The sequence below is a fragment of the Podarcis bocagei genome (assembly GCF_964188305.1).
Source record: "Podarcis bocagei genome assembly, chromosome: W".
Lineage (NCBI taxonomy): Eukaryota > Metazoa > Chordata > Lepidosauria > Squamata > Lacertidae > Podarcis > Podarcis bocagei.
This window is the reverse complement of record NC_138131.1, coordinates 47,192,412-47,214,576: the sequence shown is the minus strand read 5'-3', so window position 1 is coordinate 47,214,576 and position 22,165 is coordinate 47,192,412. Positions and strand designations below refer to the sequence as shown.

Here is a 22,165-nt window from a genome sequence, read left to right as displayed (position 1 = left end):
CCACGATTGGAATGTAATAATGGGGGGATACAATCTATTTCAGAGAAACAGACCAGACAAGAAAGGAGGAGGAGTGGCGTTATATGTCAGGGATGTGTATACCTGTGAAGAGATCCAAGATTTAGATCCTCAAAGCCAAAGTGAGAGCATTTGGGTCAAAATTAAGGGAGAGAAGAATAACAGAGACCTCATTGTGGGAGTTTACTATAGATCCCCAAGCCAAACGGAGGACATAGATGATGCCTTCCTGGAACAGATGGCCAAGCATGCAAAAGGAAGGGAGATAGTAGTAATGGGGGACTTCAATTACCCGGATATTTGTTGGACGTCAAACTCAGCCAAGAGCATAAGGTCAAACAGATTCCTCACTGGCCTTGCAGACAACTTCATTGTCCAGAAAGTGGGAGAAGCAACAAGAGGAACAGCCATTTTAGATCTGGTCCTAACCAATGTTGATGACCTGGTTAGTGGGGTAGATGTGGATGGATCATTAGGCGCGAGTGATCATGCTCTTCTGAAGTTTACTATACAGCGGAAAGGAGCAGCCAAGCATACTAGGACTCAATTTCTTGACTTTAAGAAAGCCGACTTCATAAAACTTAGGGAAGTGCTGGGTGAGATCTCATGGACAGCAATACTAAAACATTCCTTAATTTTGCAATATTTTTGTAAATAGTCCTTAAATTTTTCCCAATCTTCCTCTGCCGACTCTTCTCCCTGGTCACGGATTCTGCCAGCCATTTCTGCCAGTCCCATACAGTCAATCAGCTTCATCTGCCATTCTCCCAAAGTGGGCAAATCTTGCGTCTTCTAATACTTTGCAATAAGTATTCTTGCTGCTGTCGTTGCATACATAAAAAAAGTTCTGTCCTTCTTTGGCACCAATTGGCCAGGAGAAAGGCCTCTGTTTTTTTCAGGAAGGTATACTTAAATACCTTTTTCAGTTCATTATATATCATCTCCCAGAAAGCCTTAATCTTTGGGCACGTCCACCAAAGGTGAAAGAATGTACCTTCCATTTCTTTACATTTCCCACATTTGTTATCGGGCAAATGATAGATAGATTTTTGCGAGCTTGACTGGGGTCATGTACCACCTGTAAATCATTTTCATAATATTTTCTCTTAAGACATTACATGCCGTAAATTTCATTCCGGTGGTCCACAACTGTTCCCAGTCAGCAAAATTAATATTATGTCCAACATCTTGTGCCCATTTAATCATGACAGATTTAACCGTTTCATCCTGAGTATTCCATTTCAACAGCAAGTTATACATTTTTGACAAAAATCTTGGTTTTGGGTTCTAACAGTTCTGTTTCCAGTTTAGTATTTCCCACCTGGAAGCCAACTTTTTTATCCAAATTGTAGGCCTCCATTATCTGATAATAATGGAGCCAATCTCTCACTTTACTTTTTAATTTCTCGAAACTCTGTAATTTCAGTTTATCTCCTTCTTGTTCCGAAATTTCCCAATATTTCGGCCATTTGGCCTCCATATTGAGCTTTTTCTGGGCCTTTGCTTCCATCGGTGACAACCACCTTGGGGTTTTATTTTCAAGTAAATCTTTATATCTTATCCAGACATTAAACAATGCTCTTCTGACAATATGATTTTTAAATGCTTTATGTGCTTTAACCTTGTCATACCACAAGTATGCATGCCACCCAAAAACGTTATTAAAACCTTCTAAATCCAAAATGTCTGTGTTCTCAAGAAGCAGCCATTCTTTCAGCCAGCAAAATGCCGCTGATTCATAGTAGAGTTTAAAGTCTGGCAGGGCAAATCCACCTCTATCCTTTGCATCAGTTAATATTTTAAATTTTATTCTGGGCTTCTTGCCCTGCCAGACAAATCTAGAAATGTCTCTCTGCCACTTCTTGAAACAGTCCATTTTGTCCAAAATTTGCAATGATTGAAACAAAAATAACATTCTTGGCAATACATTCATCTTTATAACAGCAATTCGACCTAACAAGGAAAGCTTCAAGTTTGACCAAATTTCTAAATCTTTTTTAACTTCCGTCCAGCATTTTTCATAGTTATCTTTAAACAAATTTCCATTTTTAGCTGTCATATTAATCCCCAAGTATTTCACTTTCTTAACCACAGTCAAACCTGTTTCATTCTGGAACTTCTCTCTTTCCAATGATGTTAAGTTTTTCTCCAAAACCTTAGTTTTTAATTTGTTCAATTTAAATCCTGCCACCTGACCAAACTCTTGAATTAATTCTAATACTCTTTTGGTACTAGACTCTGGCTCCTGTAACGTCAAAACTAGGTTACCTGCAAATGCTCTCAATTTATATTGTTTAGCTCCGACCTGTATACCTTTAACCTGCCGGTCTCTTCTGATCATATTGAGCAGAACCTCCAGGACCGATATAAAAAGCAATGGGGAAATTGGGCACCCCTGTCGTGTTCCTTTTTCTATCTTAAATTGTTCCGTAACCACATTATTTACAATTAATTTAGCCTTTTGTTCAGAATATATTGCACCTATACCATTTTCAAAACCTTGGCCTACCCCCATACCCTGCAAGTTCTTTTTCATAAAACTCCAAGATATATTATCAAAGGCTTTCTCTGCACCCACGAATATCAAAACTGCTTTAGTGTTTATATTCACTTCTAACTTTTCCAAAATGTCAATTACGTTCCTCAGATTATCAGATAAATGTCTTCCCGGCAGAAAACCCGCTTGGTCCTTATGAATCTCTTCAATCAGTACTTTTTTCAGCCTCTTAGCCAAAATATCAGCAAAAATTTTGTAATCCACATTTAATAAGGATATGGGACGGTAGTTCTTAAGTTGAGTCTTTTCAGTCTCTGTTTTCGGTATAAGTGGTTCCTCTTCATCCTGGAGAAGAGTGACTAGTGGGGTGCCACAGGGTTCTGTCTTGGGCCCGGTCTTATTCAACATCTTTATCAACGACTTGGATGATGGACTCAAGGGCATCCTGATCAAATTTGCAGATGACACCAAACTGGGAGGGGTGGCTAACACCCCAGAGGACAGGATCACACTTCAAAACGACCTTGACAGATTAGAGAACTGGGCCAAAACAAACAAGATGAACTTTAACAGGGAGAAATGTAAAGTATTGCACTTGGGCAAAAAAAAATGAGAGGCACAAATACAAGATGGGGGACACCTGGCTTGAGAGCAGTACATGTGAAAAGGATCTAGGAGTCTTGGTTGACCACAAACTTGACATGAGCCAACAGTGTGACGCGGCAGCTAAAAAAGCCAATGCAATTCTGGGCTGCATCAATAGGAGTATAGCATCTAGATCAAGGGAAGTAATAGTGCCACTGTATTCTGCTCTGGTCAGACCTCACCTGGAGTACTGTGTCCAGTTCTGGGCACCACAGTTCAAGAAGGACACTGACAAACTGGAACGTGTCCAGAGGAGGGCAACCAAAATGGTCAAAGGCCTGGAAATGATGCCTTATGAGGAACGGCTAAGGGAGCTGGGCATGTTTAGCCTGGAGAAGAGGAGGTTAAGGGGTGATATGATAGCCATGTTCAAATATATAAAAGGATGTCACATAGAGGAGGGAGAAAGGTTGTTTTCTGCTGCTCCAGAGAAGCGGACACGTAGCAATGGATCCAAACTACAAGAAAGAAGATTCCACCTAAACATTAGGAAGAACTTCCTGACAGTAAGAGCTGTTCGACAGTGGAATTTGCTGCCAAGGAGTGTGGTGGAGTCTCCTACTTTGGAGGTCTTTAAGCAGAGGCTTGACAACCATATGTCAGGAGTGCTCTGATGGTGTTTCCTGCTTGGCAGGGGGTTGGACTCAATGGCCCTTGTGGTCTCTTCCAACTCTATGATTCTATGAAATTTTGGTAGCAATTTCTCCTTTGCATATATCACCAAGCCTCTCTTTTTAACTTTGTCATACGAAATAAATTCTTGTCCCAATCTCTTATTAATAAGCATTTTCCTGTGTAGCCTCATTACATGTGTTTCTTTTAAACAAATCAAGTCCAATTGTTCTTTCCTTAATACATGAAAAACAGATTTCCTCTTCCGAGGGGAATTCAGTCCATTACAATTCCAGGTTAAAAGTTGCAGAGCCATGGTAAGTTACTTAGCTTTCCCTCCAACTGCACCGAGTTGTTGTTGTTCTTCTGTCGGTGGTGTGTCTTTCCCTGGGCCCGGGAATCCAAATGACAAGTTTGCTATGTCTAGAATTCCTTTTCCTGATGCAGTCAGCTCCTCTCCTGATTCCACTTCCTTCTGTAAGTCCTCCTCGTGATCTTTCAGAAACTTGTCTGTATCATTCACTGTCCTTATTCTTATTTTCCTTCCTTTGTATTTAAAAGATAAACCTTGGGGAAATTCCCACCTGAAGAGTATTTTATTTCTTCTAAGTAGGCCGACAAGATCTTTATAATAAGCCCTTATATCCAAAATGTGTTTAGGTATATCCTTGAAGGACTCAACAAATGAGTCTTCAATTTCCAAGGTTCTTTGGTAGTGCAGATTCAAGATTTTATCTCTTTCTTCTTTTGTTCTTAAGGTGATCAAACAATCTCTTGCTCTGTTCTTTCCTTGTCTTTTGCTGAGTCTAAATGCACTCACCATTTGAATTCATCTTTCCCCAGGTCTTGTTGCCAAAAGTCTGTGAATTCCTTTGTAAGGAAGTCTATCAAGTTGTCTTTCTCACTTTCAGGTACTGCTCTAATTCTTAGGTTTCTCTCCTTTCTTTGTAATTCAATCATAGAGAGTGTCAGGTCGTGATCCTCTAATTTCTTATATACCGGTGGTATCTTCTCTTGAACAGCAGTTGCAATATCCTTAGCTTCCTCTGCAATCTGTCGAGTCGAGGCTGATTCCTCTAATAGTTTTTCAATGGACTGTGTATTGGAGTTCACCTTGTTCCCCAGTTCATTAATACTTGGAGTGTTCAAATCTATTTTTGCTGAGGCCCCAGCTACTTGTTTATTTGTCTCTGCAACCTGTTTGGCTAATTTTTCCAAAGATGCATCAATTTTGCCAAGTGCCTGAGCCAATAGCTCTTCAGATGACATAGCTTTTGATTTTACTTGCGAAGCAGCAGCTCCTACTGTGCCTGCCGCTCCGGATGTTGAGGCCCTTCTCTGAAAAGTAATATCAGTCTTGTATTGTCTGCCGGATCTGGTAGTTTTATCCTGTATGCCACTCACCAGCTCTATCTTCCCTTTCCCATCTGCCATAACAAGCCCAAGGTCAGTCACACGCTTGGTGAGTTTGTTTTGCAAAGTAATTTTCCAGAGCTTGGTAACTTGATGACAAAATAGTTGTTACAACGTAGTCTCCTCTAGGGGGACACCCTTCCAACTTCACTATGCAACTGTTAAAAACAAGTATAGTTCTTAAAAGTTCCAATATCCCTCAAAAGCCAGAGTTTCAATGCTTTTAGAAAAGTTTCAGTGTCTCTAAAAAGTTACTTTATAGTCAAAGGCAGATCTATAAACACTGTATCTTTCTCAAAGTGTCAATATTCTTTACCCTTAACATGCAGACAATTCTTCCCACTGGTCGACCTTCCCTGTCATAGGCAGTCCGTTCCCAGTTTTCCGAGACAGCAGAAATATATTTACACCCTCTTTTCTTGCAGGTAAAATAATGCTCGGTTCTCCCCCCTCCACTCCTGCAAACCGGAGGGGAGTCGTCTTTTTTGGTGCTGGATTTGACCTTTAAAAGTCGTCTTTCAGGGTTACAGCTTTACAGTCTCTTTACTTTAATCTATTTACAAGTTGGAAGAGGCAGACTTCCTGTTTGTGCCTTTCCCGTTTCGGTGCCAAATTAACTAAATTTTTCTTCCAATTACTTGCTTACTCCTACTCACGGGTAGTTGCTTTAGCTTCCAATTGTCCAGAAAGAAATCAGCGCTCTCCGCGCCACACACCCCCTTTCCGTTCCGGAGCCTTTAAAAAGGGGGGCGCAAACGGAGCCCGTCGAGTCTCCAAGTTCTCAGGCTTCCCCGCCTGAGATTTCTTCGGGTCCCGCTTCGCCGCAGCGGTCAGACCCTGTCCCCGTGGAGCCGATTCCCTCCGGAGCTCAGAGGGAATCCGCCATTTGTCGCTGGTGCTGACCGGAAGTCTTTTGCAGGTTTCACCTGGGACTTGGTACGACTTTTGCCTGACGCTTCAGGGGAGAGAATTGCACCCTGAGGCACTCCACACACCAAGGAGTGGCGCGATGACAATTCCCCCCCAAGCGCCACCCTCTGTCCCCGACCAGAGAGAAACGAGTGCAGCCATTGAAGGACTGTGCCCTGGATCCCCACGTCGGCAAGGCGGTGGTCCAGGAGTTCGTGATCGACCATGTCAAAGGCTGCTGACAGATCTAGAAGAATCAGCAGCCCCGACCCGCCTCGATCCAGCTGCCTGCAGAGATCATCTGTTAGGGCGACCAGAGCCGTCTTGGTCCCATGACCAGCGCGGAAGCCGGACTGGAATGGATCCAAAGCAGATGTTTCATCCAGAAACCTACCAAGCTGTTCAGCAACCGCTCTCTCAATCACCTTACCCAGGAATGGAAGATTCGAGACCGGGCGGTAATTGGATAGATTTGAGGGATCTAATGATGTTTTCTTTAAGAGCGGACGCACCACCGCCTCCTTCAGTTCCCCTGGGAATATCCCGGTGCCAAGGGACAAATTGATGATATCCCCCAGGGGGGCCCGCACCTCGTCTGGACACGCTCTAATCAGCCATGACGGGCACGGGTCAAGAGGACAGGTGGTGGGCTTTCCAGCTTGGAGGAATCTGTCCACATCGGCTGGAGATATCCGGTCAAAGTGGTCCAATACTGGACCCGAGGACAGTCGAGGGGCCTCCAGTTCCTTTATTGTATCCAAATTGGCAGGGAGGTCATGGCGGAGCAACAGGACCTTCTCCGCAAAAAAGCTCGCAAATGCCTCACAGCTGTGTGTCAGATTGTTATTTAAATTTGGCTGTCCTTCAAGGGATGTTAAAGACCGAATTATACTAAATAATTGCGCCGGGCGAGACCTAGCGGATGCAATGCAAGCCGAGAAGTAAGACGTCTTAGCGGCCTTCACTGCCATCTCATAGGTTTTCATAAAAACCCTATAAGATGTTCTTGAGGCTCCGTCACGGGCACCCCGCCATACTCGCTCTAGCCGTCTGAGGTCCCGCTTCATTTTCCGAAGCTCCTCGGTAAACCAGGGAGCCCGGTTTCTGCGGGGTCGTAGAGGGCGCTTAGGTGCAATCTCATCGATGGCTGCCAGGAGCTGGGTATTCCAGCCCTCAACAAGCTCAGTCAATGAGTCGCCAGGGGGAGAAAGGTCCCGCAAGGCTTGACGGAATCTATCAGGGTCCATCAGCCTCTGCGGGCGAGCCCAAATCGGCTCGCCACCTAAGCAGGGTGGGGGTGGAACATCAATCCTGGCTTTCAGAGCATAGTGATCAGACCATGGCACCTTCATCGAAGGAGACATGATCACATCTATACCGGCGCCAAAGATCAAATCCAGCGTGTGGCCTGCTTGATGTGTGGGGCCCGAAACAAACTGGGAGAGCCCTACTGTCGCCATGGAAGACACCAGGTCCAGAGCCTGTGAGGAGGGAGTGGCATCAGCGTGGAAGTTGAAGTCTCCCAATACCAATAGGTTAGGGAACTCCAAGGCCCAGCCGGCCACCGCCTCCAACAGGCCTGACAGGGTGGCTGCTGGTACGCTAGGTGGCCGGTACACCAGCCAGACAGCCAAGCTCTCCTCGGAGCCCCACACTAGGCCAACACATTCAATGCCAGGGATCAATGGCGATGGTAGAGCCCTGAAAGAACAATCTTCCCGGATTAATACTGCCACCCCTCCCCCCCGGCCCACAGTCCGTGACTGGTGGAGGACGGAGAAACCCGGGGGCGCCATCTCTCGTAAGGTAACAGTTACCCCTTCGCGCACCCAGGTCTCCATCACACAAGCCAGGTCAACCCCCTGCGAGGTAAAGAAATCTCGCAGGGTAGCGGTTTTGTTGCCTATAGACCTGGCATTGCACAACACCAGTGAAGGAAGTGAGTAATCCTTGCTCACCCTACCCTCGTCCCTCGGGATGGGGCGCAGATTGGAAGGGGTACGAGCATATCCGTATCTCAATCCCCTTCGCCTATAACATCTGCCCCCACCTCCATACCTCCCTCGCCCCTCCACGGTAGCAATCCCAAGCCTCATACTAACCTCCATTTACAAATTAGAAAACAAAACAACCAAAACAATTGTGCCCAAACAAAACCAATCCCCACCCCACTCGATGTCCAACCCCAAAAACAAAACAAGACGGAACAAACAAAAATACATAGATAAAAACCACCATTCACGGTGGTACAACAAAGTAAACAATAAAAACACCTTTAAAACACCTTAAAATATATATAAACATCTTCAACATTTGCTGCAGCAGCACCAGTGTCCTTAAAGCTATTACGGGGGTGAGCCTGGGCCCCGCCCCCTAGGCCGGATGGAGTGAGCCTGAGGAGGGAGAGGCCTTCTCCGACACTCCGATGCAGCAGCAGCGATGTCCCAGACCCCAATGAGGCCTCTTAAAGCTGTGGCGAAGGTGAGCCTGGGCCCCGCCCCCTAGGCCGGATGGAGTGAGCCTGAGGAGGGAGAGGCCTTCTCCGACACTCACGATGCAGCAGCATAAGTCCGATTAAGGCTGTTAATAATCATGAAGCAGAATATGTCTTCCTGTAGAGGGAAATTGCATTCCGCCATCTGCTGGCGTAAGAATTTCATCTCTGTCAGATGCGCTTGTACATCTCCATCTGGCACTAGCCTTAGATTGGTCAGCTTTTCAAAATGCAGCAACGCTGAAGAACCAGCATCTCTTTGATGTATTCTACGCAGCTGTCAGAGCCGCTTCCAGGTCCCAGCTCACAGAGGACCACGCTAGCCGGCAGTATTGTACAAACTTCTTTATTGAGCTACAGTTTCCATTTTCAAGCCGCAGCGCGCAGCTCTACGTCTTAGAAGCTAGACCGGCGAAGCTCCGTCTGAGTCTCCGCCTCCTGTACACCAACTTAATACTCTAGCCTTACTCCACCTCTTCCGTCTTTCCTTTCTCCTCTGGGTCCCTCTACCCCCCGTGGTCTCTTCCTTCCTGGACTCTTCTGACGCTGACCCCCCCGACTCTTCTCCCTCCTTGCGGCGGGCTTCCTGTGCATTTGAACTTGGCGCGCGCGCGCAGCCTTCAACCTTCCTCTTGACCGTTTCCTCGCTCCCCGATGGAGGTGTGGCCAATCCTAACTCCTGCCCTCCCGCTTGCGGCGAGCCGCCAGATCCCGATACCTGGGACCCCTCCCCCCTACTGCGCTCTGGTGGGGAAGCTGGTCCCGATTTCCAACTGCTGCTCTCTGAGTCCCCTCTGGTCCCTTCTACCTGGGGTGTCCCCCTAGGCGCCCCCCTTGCTCTGACCACTGGCGCCCCTTTCTGTGAATCTTCCGATTCACTGGAAAGACTCAGAGATCTCGGGCCGCTGTCATCACTCATATTACCTCCGGATTCCTCCCCCTCGCTCTCTGTTTCCTCCCTTTCCTGTGCCTCTGCTCCTGAACCCCTGACAGCAGCGTTTGCCAAATCTCACGCGCGCATTGCAAATTCTGAATATGCACGAGTTGATCATCTGAGATACAGAGAATTATGGCCGTCCTGGCTCTCACATTCTGTGAATTCCAACCTGGCGTTGGTGCAGCAGGGATGGGGTTTTCAATCACCCCAAAAATCCTCTGATTCTGAAGCAGGGCTTTCATCTTTACAGACCATGAGGAATAATTGTCATTAGTCAGTGGAGGTGGGTAAGGTAAGCCTCCTCCCTTCTTGGCATCCATTTTGAATCCAAGCCTCAGCTCTCACTCTCGAGCCTGTAAAATTCCAAGAGTCTATTGGCTGTTTACTGCCTCACTTGGCAGTTAAACACAGGCTGTTTTGAAAGTCCTTTCAAGAGCAGTGAGATATTAGACAAAACAAACGCTGTTTACCAGCCTCTCACAGTCCCAGCCCCTCTTCCGTTGTTGGCCGGTAACTTTCCACTTTACTGACGTTTCGTTGCTTAGCAACTGGACATTCCAGGCTTATCAAGACTCAGGTATGCGAAATATGTGGCTCTCTTTCAGTGCTGGTTTCATCCAAAAGCAGACACTCAGTGAACCGAAGAATGTCTCAATTCGCGTTCACTCTCACAGCCATAAAATTAGCATACCTTAGGGGTTCCGTTGCTCAGCAAAAACACCTCCTCCGGTGCTTCCATCCGCACGCTACCATATCTTCCTTATCTCCTTGCAGAGGATGAAGTACGCTCCATCAACCTCTCTTGTTGCTTTCATGGATCAAAACCATCCTCTGCTACCAGATGTTGGGAATCAAGCCTTTATTAGGAGAACCTGGCAACTCTCTAGGCACCCGGCTTGATCTCCTGATGACCTCCCTGTCTGCATTCCCCAGCAGGATACAGGCTAGGTCGTGATAGGCGATCCTTCTCAGCGTGAGAAGAACACCCCCCCTCTTTCCTGCCCCCCCCCCGGCAGGGGAAAGAGATAGACAGAAACATATTTACATGCCTTTATTTCTGTCTTTGCAGCGTTACAGAAAAACACGACTGCTCTCTTCAAACTCCAACAGCCGAGAGACAAACTCCACCTGTACTTCCTGTACAGCTCATATTACGCTCTCAGCTAATTCCGGTGCTCTCTGCACTGTTAATTGACTGTCCCTCTGTTTCCCACGGAACAGTCCCAACATTCCCATTATGTTTTGCTTTCAAGCTACCAGCTCGTGGCCGCATTGCTTCTATATTGTAACAGATACATCATATCCTACAGGAGCACAGGAGGAGGCAGGAATGATGGATGTAAAATCTGACAGGTGAGAAACATTGAGGCTTAAAGAGAAGGAGCAATCTGCCATGCAGGGTTTGTTTGTTTTTTAAGTTGCTGTTTTACTTGCTAATGTTAGGAGTAAAAAAACCCCACTTATTGATCTATTAGTAGATCCCAAGCTTCCATTGATGTTTCTCAAACGAAAGGGAAAAGCATTCCCCATGTATTTGCTACAATACTCTGCTCCTCCTTGTAGATGACAAGCCTTGCATATTCTCTCTCTCTTTCTCTCTCTAAATTTGAGAATTCTATTTGTTCTTAAGCTGAATCATTTGTAAACTGTTGTGCTTTTGAGGATGTTGGAGGAAGAGGCACTATCCTCCTTGCCTTGACTGAAAATCCCCCCCACTTTTAAAAATCATGGCATTGTCCTCCAATCTCCTCTTCTAGCAGCCTTTCCAACTAAGTTCATCACCTGTGGAGTTAAGAGTGCACTGCTATTAATCTCTTCCATGACATCTTCCCTTGCAATTCACTGTCATTTACTGTTAATTCCATAGGTACCCTCCAGACTACTTCCTAGATTATGACTCTAAAGCAACATGACCCTCTTGTTTTCCCTTATGCTGTTTTTGGTGGCTCTCCTTTCTGTCCGTTCATCAGCCACATGCTCAACATCTTATGGTCCCTTGGCATCAGGAAGATGAGACTTCCAGCGTGATTGACCAGAATGCTGCAACATGATTGCTGGCAGGAGTGAGACCTTGTCAGCATATAACACCTGTGCTCAAAGATCTGCACTGGCTGCTGATTTGCTACCAGGCCAGGTTCAAGGTGTTACTATTGGAAGAACCCTTTGGCTAGAGGACTGCCCTCTGTAAAGTAGGACACTTAGACACCCTAATGGTAAAAAGTGTTTTTCAACCCAGTTGACTTGGTGGAACACCAATCAGGAAAACTATATTTCCCCCAGTTCCTTGAATGCCCCTTTATCCAGAGCAGCCCCACTCGGTCAAGGCCAATAGCTGGAAAGCAATAGGGATCACACACACACATGGAATGAATGGAGGGATGGATGGGCGTCACAGACACTTTTAAACTACACTTTGATATCACCCCAGACAATCTCCCACATCAAACAGCCCACTTAGGTAAGGTCTCTGTACATAGCTGGTTTTCCTGTCTGGTTCTTGAAAACCCCCTACTCAGAAATATTTTTTTTATCAAAGAGTGAATAAACTTTTACAGCCTATGGACAACACTCCCATGCAGTCAACCTTCCAGGGCCTGCAAACCAGTGGGGCTGGGACAAACAGTGAGTGTGGCTGATAAAAAAAGAGGGTGAGGCCACCTGTCTCTTTTTCATATGCTTCTCTCTGTAGTGCCAGATCTAGGGCAGTGCAGGCTGTTCCCCTGCTCAGGGTGCTGAGCCAAGGGGGCATAAAATAATAATAATAGTAATAATAATATTGGTAGTAGCAATAATAATAGTAATAATAATAGTAATAATTAATACTTATATTCATGTGGGTACCTACTGAGAAACCCCATTAAAAAGCAACTGTACCAAAAGGAATTACTGTGGAAATAAAATATATTGGGGGAAGTGCCAAATTTTGTCCTCACTTAGAAAACCGTATTACCAAAGTCTACCCCTGCTCTCTGTCATTCATACACAAATCCACATGCATGCAGGTAAAAGGTAAATGTAAGGTAAAGGACCTTACATACATAGTCAAAGGCGTCTATGCGGTGTGGCGCTCATCTCACTTCAGGTCATGTGGCCAGCATTCTGGTGCACCGGGACACTGTGATAGAAGCCAGAGTGCATGGAAACGCCGTTTACCTCCCCCCTGGAGCAGTACCTATTTATCCACTTGCACAGGTATGCTTTCAAGCTGCGAGATTGGCAGAAGCTGGAACAGAGCAACAGGAGCTCACCCTGTCTCAGGGATTCGAACCACCAACCTTCTGCTCAGCAAGCCCAAGAGACTCAGTGGTTTAAGACCACAGCTCCACACATAATGCTCCCACACATCCATTTTCATGCATAACACACCTGCTCATTCACTCACACTCATTCTTTTTCATTCCCTCTCTTTCATGTTCAGGGATTGACCAACAAGCCTTCTTTGCACAAGGTGAGAAAGAAACATTTTCATCACAAAATTGCACAGATGCCACTCCAGCCCCATCTTGACCATCATAGTATCTCTCATCTTTCAACTTACATGCCCGCTTTCTCTCTTGCACCATGCGGAATGAAACTGGTCTCCATATCCCTAGACGGGAAATGCTTGGGTCCACATAGTAGCAGGGCCCAGGACTCTCCGTGATCGAGATCACTTGCAAAGGAAAGAAGAATTGTCTGCATGAGGCATGGTGTGGATTCTGAGCTATTTAGCTTGGTTGCAATGACTGACTTCCTATCCGATATCAATTAAAGGCACCCACTAGCTAGATAGCAGTGAATATGTTAAGCTCCGCCCCCCTGCACCTCCATTCCTGTTATCCTTCAACATGGCTTAAGTGTAGATCATCCTCTTCCCACTAAGGTCCACAGCTGTACAACTGAGAACCCTGATTTTTGTGCAACCATAATAATCAGCAGTATAAGACCCTCCAGCCCTTGCTGGACTACAACTCCTATCATTCTTGACCATGCTGACTGGGGCTGATGGGAGTTGTAGTCAAGAAACAACTACATTAGCCCCCTACATGCAGTGCCATTGATCCAGTTGGAATGGAAACTTTGGAAAGCCACCCAGCTCTTGATCATGGATCACCCAGGTCCCATCAACTGTGGCCCCGATAATTAGAGAGTCCCAAAAACACAGGTTGTCAATCTCTGTTCAAATGTTTTGCCAGCAAATTTAACAGTTGTTTAGCCAGCTTCACCCTGTGGGTCAGTTAATGCTGTTGGGAAAACCCAAATAACACAGAACCTAACTTGTCAGCATCTTACATCTTTCACTGGATTTCACACGCATTGTGTAGGCTGGCTCAGCATACTTGGTGAAGTCATGGTCCTTAATGCCAGTGAGAGGCTACCTACCATACTTCCCAGGTCCTGGCCCTGCAAGAGAACCACAAGGGGGGGAGGAATAAAATAATGGGAAGACAACCCGGAACCATTAGCATTTGCAGATTATGAGCTGCCACACTGGGTAAAAGGGCAAAATGGAATAATATATTGTGTTGAATAATATATTGAATAATATATTGGGTTTTGGAGCTACAGCTCTCTAGGTGTTGTTGTTGTTGTTTAGTAGTTTAGTCGTGTCCGACTCTTCGTGACCCCATGGACCAGAGCATGCTGGGCACTCCTGTCTTCCACTGCCTCCCACAGTTTGATCAGACTCATGTTTGTAGCTTCGAGAACACTGTCCAACCATCTCATCCTCCGTCGTCCCCTTCTCCTTGTGCCCTCCATCTTTCCCAACATCAGGGTCTTTTCCAGGGAGTCTTCTCATGAGGTGGCCAAAGTATTGGAGCCTCAGCTTCACAATCTGTCCTTCCAGTGAGCACTCAGGGCTAATTTCCTTAAGAATGGATGTGTTTGATCTCCAGGTGTTGCTGCACTGCAACTCCCATCATCTCTGACCACTGAACCAGACTGGCTGGGGCTGATGGAAGTCCCACAACATACTTTTCTTCTCCCTCTGGTAAAATCTCGCTAGCCTTGGGCCAGGATATTTGCATTGCAATAGGAAGTGAGCATTACAAGGCACCTGAATTCTTCTGTGGCTCGGACTATAATTCAAGCCAGAGAAGATTTCCCATTTTACTCAACCACCTATGCTCTGCCTGTACTTTCCCAACCCCCTTCCTTCATCCCCTTTAAACAAGCGTTACCCTGGTAGGACAACAGCAGTGGTGACATACCAGCCACAGGAAAAGGAAAACAAAAGAAAAAAAATATTATTAGCCTGACTCCCTCCTTTGGCAATCTTCACAGAACTCTAGCCCAATGGTTGCCATCAATTTGATTTGAATAAATTTTATAATGAAATGATTTTAGAATGTTGTATTATTTTATTGTTGTTAGCTGCCCTGAGCCCAGCTTCGGCTGGGGAGGGCGGGATATAAATAAAGTTTATTATTTATTATTATTTATTAACAAGGAAATATGCACTGTCTCGCATGCTAGCAGTACTCTTGGAAGAAAGTTCTGATGGTGACTGAGAAATGTAGATCAGTTTCCTTCTTGGGTTTCCACAAGAACAAAAAAGGAACCCTGATGGGAGGCGGCGTCAAGATGGCGATGAGGTAAGACGCATTTGCCGGAGTTCATCTCGAATCCTCTTTAAAATCTGTGTTGTGGCTCCCAGCCTTGCAAGTTTTTGCTGAAGATTGTATGGGTGTTGGAGCCCATGCCAGGAGTTCACATTGTTGATAACTGTAAAGCCTGCATCGTAAATCAGCTTTAATGAGCAGATAATTGTATTCTCCGGCAGCCTTGGAAGCAGCCTTCGACTTACTGGCTCTCCGCCAGCTCACATTCAGTTGTTGTTTTTATTTCTACCACTTTTTACTACCTTTCTACCACTTTTTACTACCTTTTAAGCACCGCTATTTTAAAAGACTTATAACGATGGGCCAAGGCAAACGCCTAAGGGATTGTGACGAGGCTCTGCCCTCCCCAAGAGCCAAACAATTAAAAACCGACCCCCCCGTGCCTGGCAAACGGAGTGACCCCATTGAATTCTGCTATAGGGTGAAAACTCAGAACCGTTTCTACCCTCTAACGTCTCCAGAAAAAATGTCAACACCAGAGGAATTATTTTTACCTCAGATTAAATCTGCGGACGGCAAGCTTGGAGGAAGAGGGTATGTCCCACTGAGGGTGGTGCAGGACGCCGGAGCTGAGGACTGCGCAAGACAAGAACAACATGAACATCTCCATCTTGTGGTCAGAACCCTTAATTGCATATTCAAGAAGATTGATGTGCTATCCTCCCAGCTATGTAACCTCGAACAGAAAATTGATAACTCCTGGTCAAAGTTTAAACCAACTGTAGACACAGGGGAATTGAAGTGCCAGAGGTCCATACCTTCAACCAAAAAAAGAAGTGTGATCCCTAAATATAAACCAAATCCTGCACTGAAACACCAAGCGTTGTCCCTACAACCTAAGAAAATCTGCCTAAACATCGGGGCAGGGTCACCAAGGTGGCTTACTCTGAGTGGGGTTAAAAAGCATCTAAGCAATCTCCTAAACATAGAAATCTCACAATGTGATCTCATTGCAGTATTACCCTTGAACCAGCACCTCAGGCAACAGAAAGTGATGCTTGCGTTTTACTCTCCAAGGATCCCTTCAGCTATCATCAGGCAGAAATCACTCTTGGCTAGGTATGATATCATCCCAACAAGAGTTTTTATGGATAGCATGATCCACCCCCTTCTACTTGCCGGTCACGGCACGGAGCGGACTCTGTCGGAGAGGTCGGGAGTACCTCAGGACATTGAGCCTCCTCTCCCGGAGGATATCCACCCGCACCAAAACTGGATTTACCCTACGCCCCCACGAGCTCTAAAGAAACCCACTGGCGCAAGTAATTCTCTGACCCCGCCGGAGGAAAGAGAGCTTTTAGCCACCTTTGGCGACCTTCCAACGAGAGAATAACAAGAAATAATTGATAGACTAGAAGTACTTAATCATCAGCTCATACATGTCCAGAAGAACGGAAAAGTTCTGCCCACTTTTCAGGACTACCCTGCCAGCTTTTCGGAGTCGTGTTTTAAGGAAGCAGGAAGTCTTCCTCACCTTAGTCCTGCTCCTAAACCCATGTCTCCCCCATTTGTGGGCAAAACCCACCGACGCCTGGCAGACCCAGGTCTTGCCCCACAAGTTGGCCTCTCACCTCAACTCTTGATAAATTTTGACTCGCCCTCCAAGAGTCCCCCGCTGAGGAGTGTATCTCAGAGTTCCTTCCACCAAAACAATTCCTTACCATCTAATCCATCAATGCCGGAACTGGAGTCCTCTTATTCCCCTGAGCGGCATAGACCCGACATACAAACGGTACCAGTACGCCAAGCATCCCCTGTACCTTCACCAGCATCAGGTCATGGGAGTGCTCCACCTACATCAAAAAATGGCCCGGATTTGATTGAAGACCCGGCCGGACATATAAATCAAATGGTTTCATTGGCGACCTTCAGCCCTCGCGGTGGGGCAGTCTCAGCAAATCCTGTGGAGTTTCCCACTGAAGTGTCCACCCTTGGGTTACCCAGCGGGAGACCCGTTTTGTCGCCTCAGTCAGAATACTTCACTACCAACTTCAAGACTAGGTACCTTCAGCAGGTGCCTGCCGTGCAAAGTAAAATAACTGACTTTTTTGCGGGGTCTGCCCTGCCTCCAAAGGACTCACATCTCTCCCTGAAATGACAGCGAATTGGGCACAACAGGAACTCCCCCCTATCAGTCCTCAGCTGGAACATTGCGGGCTGGAGGGGGAAAAAACTTGACCCAGAATTCCTGGAGTATATTAACCTGTTTCATATCATCTTGCTCCAAGAATCGTGGGAAGTAGAGAAAATTTCCCTAAATGGCTTTGAGCTTCTAGAACTCCCTGCCTGCCCCTCCCTGAAAGGAGGCCGCCCTAAAGGGGGCCTAATAATAGGCATCTCCCTCAACCTACATTCTAAACTTACTCTAGTACAGGCCTTGCCTCCTTACGCCCTTACTGGACTGATTGCGGGGGAAAAGATCTCACTTCTAGTTACAAATGCTTACTTGCCACCTGGGGGCTCTTCCTCCGAACTGGGCTCTAAATGGGGCTCGCTAGAAGAGCATTTGCTCTCATGCTATGTTAAGTTTCCTAACACCCCGGCCATAATAGGTGGCGATTTTAATGCCCGCACAGCAGCAAATTGGGACTCGCTAACCAAAGCCAAATGGTGGGTTACCCCAAACCTTGATAATTATGAGCTGGAACATATCATGAGGAGAACTTCTAAAGACCAACGAGTTAACGAGGCTGGAGTACTCCTCTATCAAATGGCCATCCGTTTAAATCTGGTCCCCCTAAATGGAACATGCCTCCCTGATATTCCAGGGGATTTCACTCATCTGAGCGTTAAATCAAACAGCGTTCTCGATTACCTGCTGGTTTCCAGTGATATACTTAAGTGTATCTCCACCTTTAAGATCGAGAATGTACAATCTAGTGACCATCTTCCCCTTGTAGCCAAGCTCTCCCTGAACTGGCAGTCAGAGGCCCATAGACATGCGACCCAGATGGTAACCAACGAATCTCTCCAACTAAGAGGAATCAAATGGTCGGAGACCCAGGCTCAAAGGTATCAGGAATTCTTTCAAAAAGAAATCCTCGGGCCCCATTCCAACATAGACTCTGCCTCAGACGAGTATAGCATAGTGTTGAAACGCTTCCACCACCATACGACTGATCTTACGTCCTTCTTCAGGCTACCACCCAAAATATTAAATCGAAACGAGTATACTTACGGTGCCCCCTGGTATAATTCTTAGTGTAAACAAGCAAGACAGCGCCTCCGTGCTATATATAATGTGTACAAGACCTCCGATGCATCTACTCTGCCAGCTAGTTATGCACAAGCCAAGCAAGTTTACAAACGCACGCAGAAAACTGCCAAACGCGAGTGGCAACAGAATCGCTGGCAGGCCTTGATTACTGCTTCAAAACCACATAGATCCAGGGAATTCTGGTCTTTGATTAACAGAAGGGCGAGGAAATTCCCAAGGGCAGTCATCCCAGCACCGACATGGGAATTGTTCCTGAAGAAATGTTTCTCACAGGCAGATGCTCCCTCCGACCATCTGATGCATCTGTTTTCCCACCTACCTATTTGGCCTCCCACCGATCCGGACGAAATAGCCAAGCTAATAGCCCAGCTGAAACCGGGCAAAGCCCCAGGGCCCGACCTGATCCCTGCTGAAGCCATCAAACTACACCCAAAATGGTGGGCTGACATCTTGGCCAAAACCTTCGACGCAATCAACGCTTCTGGTCTCATCCCCAAAATATGGAAGGAGGCCATTATAGTACCAATTCATAAAAAAGGTTCTCCAATGGAGCCGGAAAACTACCGTAACATCAGCCTCCTTTCGATCATAGGGAAAATTTATGCCAGCTTTTTGCTGACTAAACTATTGCGATGGGCAGACGAGACTAATCAGATTGGTCACGAACAAGCAGGGTTCAGAATTAAACGTTCAACAACTGATCATGCGATAGTTCTTTACCATCTGGCACGGAAGTACTCGTCCCCCCCCCCCCCGGGGCTACCTTTGTGCTGCCTTCTTAGATCTAAAGGCAGCCTTTGACAGCGTTCCTAGAAATATTCTTTGGGAGAAACTTGCAAAACAGGGCATCGATAGAAGACTCTTATGGCTTATAAGCCAGCTCCACGAAGGTACCCTTGCCAGAGTGAGACTTACTCCTGCGGGCGACCTCACAAATTCGATTCCAATAAACAAGGGAGTGCGCCAAGGATGTATATTAGCTCCCTGCCTATTCAACCTATTCATCAGCGACATGCGAGCACCCCTAGTCAACTCATCTCCAAGTACACACGCGCCTAGACTAGCGGATTACCACTGTCCACTCCTTTTATACGCGGACGACGCGGTAATTCTATCTTATACACGTGTTGGACTAACCAGAGCTCTGAAGATCTTTGCCACGTACTGTCAACTCAACCAATTAACCATCAACCATGCTAAATCTAAGATTCTGATTTTCGCCAGAAGTCGGAGATTATACAAATGGAAGCTTGGTGGAGCAAAAATAGAGCAAGTCCTAAAATTTCAATACCTAGGAGTTATTTTTCAACACAATTTGGGGTGGAAAGCACAAATTCAACACCTACTCAACAAGGCCAAAACTCTGTCATATGCGCTCCTCCGATTTTTCTTTTCGGATGGAGCTTTGCATGTTCCCTCGGCCCTAAAGGTGTTCAAGGCAAAAGTGGTTCCCGTGCTTGCTTATGCTGCCCCGCTCTGGGCCGTGATGACAGATCTTGCTCCTCTTGAGACTTTGCAAAACCAATTCCTACGTCGGCTCCTAATGCTCCCCCTGTGCGTAAGCAACGCAGCCATCCGATTAGAATTGAAGATCGCATCCTTAGAAACTTGCCTGTGGAAGCAAGTCTTCAATTATTGGTTATCATTGTGGCACAGATTACCAGACCATTACCTTGTCCAATGCCTATGGCGAGATGAATTCTCCAGCCTTTGGACTAGTAGAATTCATGCCAAACTCCTGAGTTATGGAATCTCTCCCCTAGATTCCCTAAAACTAGATCAAATCACTGCTCAAAGACTGATCCGCCAAAGACTGGACGACATCGATTTACAGCGAAATTATACGCTGGGGGGAGGTGTTTGTTCGCCCCAGAACATTGGTATCACTTTAACTTACTGCGTTCCATCATACCTCTCCTCCCTTTCGTCTGTTGCCCATAGGCTGGCCTTCACCAAGGCGAGGTTTAACGTTTTTCCCTCTAATGTCCTGAGACATAGATTCTCAAAGGGCCAAGCCTCCGCCATGTGCGAATGTGATAAGGAGACGCCGGAGTCGCTTCAGCACATTATGTTCACTTGCCCCTTGTTCAATGTGCCACGGGCAAATTTGTTGGGATTAATCATACAGAAGCTAGAGGGTACCCCACCAAAATTCCACCTTGCCCAAATCTTGCAGGATAAGGACATCCATACGACACTGAAAGTGGCTAGGTTCCTGGTCGCTGTCCTTACCCAAAAGCGCTGCCAAGGAGCACTACAAGTTAATTAAGGTGCAGCATGTCATTCCTTCCTTCCATTCCATACTACAGTATTTTATTGTTATAGTGGTGTTTTAGCGGCTGTTTTTTCCCACGTGCAAAAACTGTTATTTATGTCTTGTTTTTATCTGTATGGGCCTACGGCCGCAATAAAATTTCTTTGAAATTTCTTTGAACCCTGATGGATCAAGCCAGCCAGCCACCGAGTCCAGCATCCTGTTCTCACAGGGGCTAACCAGATGCCAGAGGGTCTTTCAACAATGCTGTTGAACACATCCAGACTGGCAAAGATATAGGTACCTCTGTATTCCTGATCTCCTTCTCTCTCTTGCCCCATCTATTCCCACAGCTCACCTTTATACTTGGCACTGATGGACGCATACTGCTTCTTGATGGCCGGCACTCTGGCTGGATGCTTAGAGATACCAGAAAGACAACTAACAGGCTGAGCTGCACCTTTGGCTCTGGAAGTCGGCATTGGAGTGTGCCCACTGCAGTGGGGAGTCGTATGTGTCACCAGTGCTCTGGGGAATGAAAGTAAATGAATGAATGCAAGTCCAACCTGCAATAAAATGTTGCACCATGGAGTGTTGCAGCTCAGGGTTCCAGCTACTCCGTTCTACCCCACCCCAAACAGTATTCAATTTCCACTAAGTATGCTAAGTTCACATTGGGCTATTTGGGGAGGGGGGAGTGTTCTCCTCTGAGGGATCCTATCCTATCCTATCCTATCCTATCCTATCCTATCCTATCCTATCCTATCTTCAAACCTTGCCGTTTTCTCCAGGCTTGCTGAGCCCTCCGTCTTGCACAGATGGTGCTGTTTTGGCCACATAAGGACCATAAGTGCTAAAAGAATGGAGATTGCTGCTTGTTTATGTGATTTAACGGCATGTACCTAGGCCAGGGTAGCCAACATCCCAAGAGCTTGTTGGACTCCAACTCCCATCAGCCCCAGTCACCATGGGATGATGGGAGTTTTAGTCCAACAACAGACAGAGAAGAGCCCCTTTGCAGCCCCTGCACTGTAAGGGCTAAGGGAATGAGGGTGAATCTAGAGGTCTGTGTGCCTTTGTTTATTTAAACCAGGAATGGGAGGCTCAGCCCAGGAGCCACATGCCACCAACCAGACCTCTCTCTCTCTGACCATTAGCACTCTCTCCAGGTCACAAGCCTCCCTGCCCCTGCTTTGTGCCCTCTTCAAGTGCTTTTGCCTGGCTGGAATGTGAGAGCAAAGCCTCTTGCTTTCCTGAATGAAGATGGGGGCAGGGGTAGGTATAGAAACTTGGAGGGTATGTGGAGCTGGATTATAGCCTAATGCACAAAGAGTCCCTCCTGTTGCTCCACCCAGTTTTTGTATCTAACCCCATTCAACACTGGTACATGGCCCTCAGATGGTTATCAAATATGGCCCTTGCACTAAAAAAAAAAGCTTATCGACCCCTGATTTTACTGCCCCCCCCCAGCCTGCCTTTCAACAACAAGGTCCCCAAGGCAGCTCAGAACAATTTAAAATGAACAACATGGAATGAAATTGCAACCATAAAATATAATTGCAAGCA

The 22,165-nt window shown here is 46.4% G+C and overlaps 1 pseudogene across 1 annotated transcript in view; it reads right to left on the bottom strand.

The window, feature by feature from the left end:
- Positions 1-22,165, bottom strand: part of LOC308578097 (protein CIMAP1C-like) — a 44,706-nt pseudogene that overhangs the window by 4,738 nt on the left and 17,803 nt on the right. The window contains exons 2-4 of the transcript in view: positions 20,958-21,018; positions 13,798-13,908; positions 13,064-13,177 (exon numbers count right to left, since the gene is read on the bottom strand). The product of the transcript in view is annotated as a protein CIMAP1C-like (transcript). The remainder of the gene's footprint in view (positions 1-13,063; positions 13,178-13,797; positions 13,909-20,957; positions 21,019-22,165) is intronic.